General features: G+C 44.7%; 2 long non-coding RNA genes across 3 annotated transcripts in view; both read left to right on the top strand.

Moving 5' to 3' along the window:
* Nucleotides 1-6,204, top strand: part of LOC111941055 (uncharacterized) — an 8,991-nt gene extending 2,787 nt beyond the window's left edge. The window contains exons 1-4 of one of the 2 annotated variants that reach the window (XR_015285157.1): nt 1-753; nt 3,316-3,552; nt 3,955-4,128; nt 5,737-6,204. The exon at nt 1-753 is cut by the window's left edge and continues 2,787 nt beyond it. This is a non-coding gene — a long non-coding RNA (uncharacterized LOC111941055). Of the gene's footprint in view, nt 754-3,315; nt 3,553-3,954; nt 4,780-5,736 lie in introns of those variants that run through there. The other variant, XR_015285156.1, reaches the window with a different exon arrangement.
* A 182-nt stretch (nt 6,205-6,386) lies between these two features.
* LOC147654405 (uncharacterized) lies at nt 6,387-7,186 on the top strand. Its single transcript, XR_015285158.1, has 2 exons — nt 6,387-6,521; nt 6,673-7,186. It is a non-coding gene; the product is annotated as an uncharacterized LOC147654405 (long non-coding RNA).
* The last annotated feature ends 274 nt before the right edge of the window (nt 7,187-7,460 follow it).

Below are 7,460 nucleotides of genomic sequence, written 5' to 3'. Positions count from 1 at the left end.
GGGGCAGAGACTTTTCCAGGACTTTAAATCACATCCACCTTGTTTTCTCTCTCCTGCCTTTATCATTTCCTCAGCAAAACATCCATCTGTCCATCCCCTCTGGCTCCACAGGTATCCAGCAAGCCAGGGGGAAATAATCCAGCAAAATGAAGTCATAGGCTCGATCTGGCCATGGGTCTCCCTTCCCCACCTTCCCCCAGTAATATGTTTTGTGATGTGGATTTCTGTCGACAGAGCGAGACGCCTGACTCTCTCCTCCTGATGAACATATCCCATGAGGACAATGATGGAGTTCCTGTGAAATTTTTACCACTGACCTTTTCTCTACTCTGGAGCAGGAATGCATCTCACAGTGAAGGCTGGGGACAGCAGAGAGTGTGTTATAATCCTGGAAAATGTGACTCTGTCTTTGTGGAATGCCATTTCCCGCTCCCCCCTCCCCTTCCCTTCTCTTTCGCCCCTCCCTGAGAAAAATGTAGCACAGAAACATTGAAAATTTAAAGCAAAAAATTGCCACCTCCTCCTCCCCTCCCTTTCTCAGCTCTGTCTGAGCAAGCAGCCAAGCTGTTAAATGTTTTTACCTGCTGTGTCCAAGTCCAAAGTTAAATAATGTGTGAATGAATGTGGAAGGAAAAGAAGAGGCAGCGAGGGAGCACTGGAGAGAGCCCCTCTTACAACAAGATAATTGCTACATTATGAGAAACAAATAATATGCTGCTCTTCTCCAGGACTGTGTCTGTGACATCCTGACAGGTACATCTGAAGTTAATTATGTGCCTTTTGTTGAATTTTGCCCTGCTCCTGGGGCTGGATCCTGCGAACATGAGTTCCAAAGCATCTCACCCTTGCAGCCAGTGCTCATTTTTCAGAGGTTCAGAGTATGTTTCAGCAGGGTCAGTTGCCTTTCTGTGAGCCATCATAGCTACAAAAATGCCTTTGCCAAGAGATTGGGATTTCCCAACCAGCTGTGCATGGCAAGGTGGATGCTGGAGTTGTGGTACCTGCCTTTCACTCATGCCCAGAAAGAGAAATATATGACTCCTGCCAACAGGAAAACAGTGTATTATTCTTTCTACTTACAGAGTGCAGTTGCCACATCTTTTCTTCCTATGGCTTGTTTGTTGATCCTTGATGTTGGAAAGCTTTTGCTCAAACAATGCATTCTCCTTTACATAGAGATGTTGGTTTAACCCTGCACTTTTCCACTGTTGCTGAATGTCCTGCACTGCATCTTGAGCCCAGCAGTCCCTACTTCTGCATGTATTCCACAGGCTCACCCAACCCACCTTTGTCCATTTAATGGAATGTCTTGGGTGCCTAAGAGTTGTTTTTAGGTGTTAGTAGTTGAGGCAATGTTGTACATGAAAGGGTTCTCAGTTCCTTCTGGGAACTTCAGTTCTTCTTCTCACCTGCATCAGCAATCAGATGTCTTTAGTTTGGAGAGTTTCTTGGAGAGCAGTTCATCTATCTTCTCTCAACGCTGCATGTCAGAGAAAATGTGTGTCAATGTCCCTCTTTCTATGTTGACTTCAAGGTAAGCTAGACATGACTAGTTCAAACAAGGGGACATGATGATGACTGCATTTGGTCAGATGTCTCTGATATGGCGCACTCACTAAGGGTGCTAATTTAGTTTCCCCTTTGTTTTAATGTTGGTTTTGTTGTGGTTCACGTTCAAAGGGATGAGGAATTTGACGAGTGGGGTAGTGATGTGGGTTTTCCTTCAAAGTCTTTCCGCAGACCTGGATTTGCCATGTTGCAGTTTCTTAAAGGTTAGGAGCAAGGAGGAAAAGCTGTATGTGCAAGGTGAAAAAGGGACAATGCTTCTTTTACCTGCACATAATACATGGGATGAACCTGGAGCCTTCATGGCTGACCCAGCAAAAGGGTTTGTCTTCCACTGCTGACCAGGAGAACACCAGAAGATGAGCTTGAGACCATCCTGATTGTTTACTCCCCTGCCACATACCCACCCTGAAGTGCATTTACTCAAGAGTCCTCATGGGCAGTCATATCTGTCTGACCCTATTTCAGCCTTGCTGATCCCATGCACTATCCCAACAGGCTTCACACCCTCAAACATTGGTTTCCTGCTAAAAAACATCACTCCAGTGAGCACACCCCACATATTATTGCAGACAGTTTAGGCTTGGCCAAAACACACAAAACAGTTCTGTTGTCTTAGGGCCAGAGGGGCAACACCTGAGCTGGGAGAAGCCATGTGCTCTCTAGAGGGTTGTGCTCAAGACAGGGACAGCCCTGAGCAATGTAGCACTGGTCAGTACCCCTTGGTCTCAGGGTCAGGGACCCTCACTAGACTTTGTTATTTGGTAGTATAGGCGTAGCTAAGAATTCAACTGCTGGGAGCTTCTGTGTCTCTTTTCATGGCCTTCACCCATACACCAACATTAACCACAGCTCTTTGGTGAAGGTGTCTGGCTATATCCACACCACCAGGCTATGCAGAGTGAAAATGTGTTGATGACTCGCCGTTCACAGTTCAGACAGCTTTTTTTTTTATTAGTATTAGTTATAGCCTGGTCCTGTGGCCCAGCATGTGCTGACCTGGAGCGGTGCTCACGTGGATTTGTGCTCACCTGGAGCAGGTCTTTGGTTTAGGTTTGTTGTGAACTGAAACATGAATGCAGATGCAGATCCCTCCCTTAGAGAAATGTGAAGGTGAAGACCATGAAGAGCTCTGCCCCACAGGCCCATGTTCTTTGACTTTTGATGCCACTTTGAGGTTCAAATGAAATTTAAAACTTGAAAGCAAACCTCATCCCAAAGCTTCACAGAAGCAGCTCACCATTGCAGCCAGAGTGAGGCCACAAGCTGTTTACATGGGATGGGGTACCTTGCTCTGCTCCTTTTCTGGCACTCATAAGAGCCTCATCTCCATCTAAAATCCCAAGTCCAGGTGTTCTTTGTTTGCCCAGAGTTTTGCTTTTTTGTTTGCAACCCTCTAATAATGACATTACTATTCCCCTGGTAATCTTCACTGATACAAATCACAGAGTAAGAGATGATTTGGGCTGGAAGGGACTTTAAAGGTCATCCAGTTCCACACCCTGCCATGGGCCGGGCACCTTCCACTAGCCCAGGTTTCTCTAAGATATGTCCAACCTTGCCTGGAACACTTTCAGGGATGGGGCTGACACAGCTTCTCTGGGCAATCTGTGCAAAGGTCTCAACACCCTCATGGCTAAGAATTTCTCCCCAGTATTCCATCTAACCTCATGCTCTGTCAGTGAGGCATTGCCCCTTGTCCTGTCCCTCCAGGCCCTTGTAAATAGTTTCTCTCCATCTTTCTTGCAGGCACTCTTCAGTTACTGGAAGGCCACAATTACATTTTCCTGGAGCCTTCTTTTCTCCAGGGAGAGCACTCCCAGCTCTCCCAGTCTGTCTCCAGAGCAGAGGTGCTCCAGCCCTCAGAGCATCTCTGTGGCCTCCTGTGGACTCTCCTCAACAGCTTCATGGCCTTCTGATGCTGGGGACTGTTGCTGTTGACCTCACTAAAGGAAGAAGAGACACATTTTCATGGAACAAAAGAAGGTACAGGTTTATTCCTGCATCCCTTTATATAGAGTTTTACAAAATTTTTCATGTCTATCCCCCACTGGTCAGTAACAAGCTGTTACCCCATAGTGATTGGTCACTCAATCCCCAAGTCTGTACGTGCAGGAAAAAGTTTGTTTTGAGATACTGTTTTCATTTTTCTACCTGACAGTTTGAAACAGCATATACAGGTGGCTACTGTTTGTCTCAGAGTTCTTTCTCAGGGAAAGCAGGTTGTTTTTCACAGTCCTAGAGCTCTTTCTCAAGGAAAACAAGTTGCTTTTCACCATTGCAGGACTCTGTTCTCGCGAAGAGCTGTTAGCTTTCTCATGGCTTATGTCAGCTCAAGTTAGAATTTTGTCTGTGAGGCTTCTATGGCCTGTTGTTTCACCACCATAGGGGACCCCAGAGCTGGAGGCAGATCTGAAGGTGGGGTCTCACCTGAGTGGAGCAGAGGGGCAGGATCCACCCCACCTCCTACAGCCCCCCTCCTCGACTTCCCAAGATGTGGGACCAATTCAGGATGTTTGAATTAATTTCTCTTATATATTTTTTTCCTGAGGATAAGTTTTGGTGAGTACCTTCAGCTATTACTTAAAGGTATGTTACAGATTTTCTACGATCAGCATTTTCTGGTTTTCTAACTTGGCTGAAAAGCTTCCGCAAAGAAAACAATAAATTTGGAGTAAATAAATGTTGCCATACACCCCAAAACAAATTTATGATCTGGATAGCCTTAAGACTTCTAAATAAAGACCACATGCATTTTTTTTTTCAGGCATTTTATTTGGCATGTGTTCCTGGAAGACCAGGGCTCAGTGGTGGGGTTAGGAACTGACTAAACAAAACCTGTAGTCATGCTTAGGAGATTGCCAACATTTTTAAGGCTTTTCGAGAAAACACCAAACAAATTAGTTTGAATTTAAGTTGAAGATACTTTCTCAACATCTTTTTCTCACCAGAGGCAAATACTTTTGACCTTTTATTGTTCACTGATAGAAAGCTGGGGAACTCATTTGATATTCACTCCTCTGAGTAGACCTGCCTCTAGCCTACCATACACTTTTAATACTAGTCCTAAAAAGAGTCCAGGTACAGTTCTAGGTACTGGAGGGATTTCAGAAATGCTTTTGTGCTGCATGCCAAAATGCTAAGAGCAGGGAGAGATTGTGTCATCAGTTTTCAGTCAAACCACTCTGTGCCTCTTTCTAAGTTGCCAAAAAAGTTATAGATAAAATAATGAGCAAAGACTTTCCATACAGCTTAAAAAATGGGATTTCTCTCCACAATGGTTGTAGGTGGTTTGGGGTCTTGTGATGAAGGACCTGGTCCTGTCTGTCTTCATGTAACAGCGGCAAGAGGAGGAGTATACTTTTGCTTGGCTTAGCTTGCACATTTGCTCTGTTTTGCACCAAATTTGGTCATCATATTTTACAATTCTACTCCAAGCAGGAAATCTAGATTATGGTTCAGTGACTGCCTTAATTTTTACAGACAAATCATGATCTTTATTGGTGGAATTATGAGCGAGCTGGATCTTACTGTCTTTGTGTAATGAGGCCAATATATTGCTACTAGCGTGATGTTTTAAATTTCATGTAACAAAGGACAAAGGTAGTTTTCTTCATGCTTTCCTTCTTCCTCTCCCTCTCACTCTCCCTCTCTCTTTTCATCTTTTCTTTCTTCCTTCTCATTTTTCCCCTACTCTTTTTCCTTCCTTTCTTCCTTTTCTGTTTTGCTTTTTCCAAAACAGAGATCCAAATTTCTAGAATTCTCTTGCAGTGCTTGTGATTATGCTAGTCTGAAATGGGAAAAGCTTATTCCAGACCCCTGCAGAGCAATGGTTTTGTAGGGACTGCACTGTCCATCACCTTTAGAGGAAGCAGAGCCAACTGAATTAAGCATCCACTTTCTTGAATGATGGAGAAGGGTGAGGCAAATCAAAACTTTTGTGGGCAAGGTTTCATGGTTAGGGTTGTATGGGACCAACCATCACCTAAAACACAGCAGCTTCCAACTAAAGTGCCAGTTCTGACCTCAGCTCCAGGGCTCCCAATTACCCTTTGGAGCATCTTCTCTCCCTCCACTGACTGTGGAAGTTCCAAACTATCTTAGACAATTACTCTTAAGTGCTTTAAATTGTCTGGTGTGAATAACCCCTGTTGCTTTATTTCCATCCAGGTTCTATTGGAATCCAAACAGGAAAGTCAAAGAGAGGAGTATGGACATGGGGTGAAATCATGTGCCTTGCAACAAATTATTTAGCGGTGATAAGCTCCAGTAGGAGCACATCTGATTTCTCAGATCCTGGGATGGGTTGGCAGCATGAGAAGCAGGAGCCATGCTTTATCTATAAACAGTGCAGTATTATAGTGGTATCACTGTAGCACAATAAACATTGAGTCCCATGATACCAGTTTCACAGTCTCCATACAGACCAAAGCCTTGCTTTAATATTACTTGCACTTAATCTTCAGTTTGTAATATTTATTTAATTTCTTCTTGTTAAGAACCCCAGAGGAAGGATAGGCTCTAAGAGTCTAAGCTCTCCTGGATTGCAGTTCTAAACTATTAATCTGTCATGTCAGCATATTTTATTAATACTGTTTTCCTGTGTACAATTGGTGGAATACATCATAAGTCACTTACCATCTGCTGTGTAACTGTGTTGTAAAGTGTCTTTCTTCCATAGATTATTGCTTTGATAGATTAGAGTTTTGTACAGTCGTGATACCTCATCCCATCAATTTTAATCTCTCAGGAGGACATTCATGGCTGAAGTATCTGCTCATTGCAGAAGTCTTTAATGACCTCTCACTGTGTCCCCACAGGTTAGGGAAGTGCTATTATGCTTGCTTGCCAGATGAGAACACGTATCCAGGTTTTGTGCTGCATTGCTTCAATGAAGTGTGCTTTCTCCTTCTCTTCCACCCCTTCCGTTCCAGGCAAAGGGGAGAGATAAGCAGGTCTAGGAGGGAACATCCTTTTCTCCAAATTGAATTGGGGATGGATCGGTGTTTGGATGCTTTCCTAGGAGTCCCTTGTAGCATCCTAGGTACTGAACCATCTGTTGTGTCCTTTGGAGCCTGAACATGTCTACACCATCAACTTTTACAGGCAGAGCTGCATGAGTGCCATGGGTGACCTACAGACCATCAAAGAGAAGCAGCAACACCCAGGGATGAAAAGCTTACTTGATGGATTCTTAAATATAAAGGAGGGAAGGGAAGGGAAGGGAAGGGAAGGGAAGGGAAGGGAAGGGAAGGGAAGGGAAGGGAAGGGAAGGGAAGGGAAGGGAAGGGAAGGGAAGGGAAGGGAAGGGAAGGGAAGGGAAGGGAAGGGAAGGGAAGGGAAGGGAAGGGAAGGGAAGGGAAGGGAAGGGAAGGGAAGGGAAGGGAAGGGAAGGGAAGGGAAGGGAAGGGAAGGGAAGGGAAGGGAAGGGAAGGGAAGGGAAGGGAAGGGAAGGGAAGGGAAGGGAAGGGAAGGGAAGGGAAGGGAAGGGAAGGGAAGGGAAGGTGCACTTGGTACGCCTAAAAGGCTTGAGGAGGTGGGTTCCACGACTGGATGGGCAAAGGGCTACTTGCCAAGATGAAGTTTCAAAGATTAAATATTCACCCTGGTGAAAACCACATCCACTGTGTCTCTGCAGCCCTGTGCTAGGGAAGGTGAGATGCTGAATCTCTGCAGGGCTCACCATGACTCTTTGCACCTGGAGATGGGAAAAATTAAGCACAATCATTTCCAGGATGGTCAGCTGGGGAAATATGTGGGAAAACTCAAATCATATAGGGCAAAACAACTCTGGATTGCAATAATTTTTCATAATGTGGGTCTAATAAGCTGGAGGTGCAGCCTTTTCCAACATTAAGTAAGAAAAGAAGTAGTAGCTTTCAGTAGTAGTAGTA

This window comes from Cyanistes caeruleus, chromosome 3 (genome assembly GCF_971803275.1).
Source record: "Cyanistes caeruleus chromosome 3, bCyaCae1.hap1.1, whole genome shotgun sequence".
Taxonomy (NCBI): Eukaryota; Metazoa; Chordata; class Aves; order Passeriformes; family Paridae; genus Cyanistes; species Cyanistes caeruleus.
The sequence above is the reverse complement of the archived record's forward strand: the minus strand, read 5'-3'. Positions and strand labels throughout refer to the sequence as shown.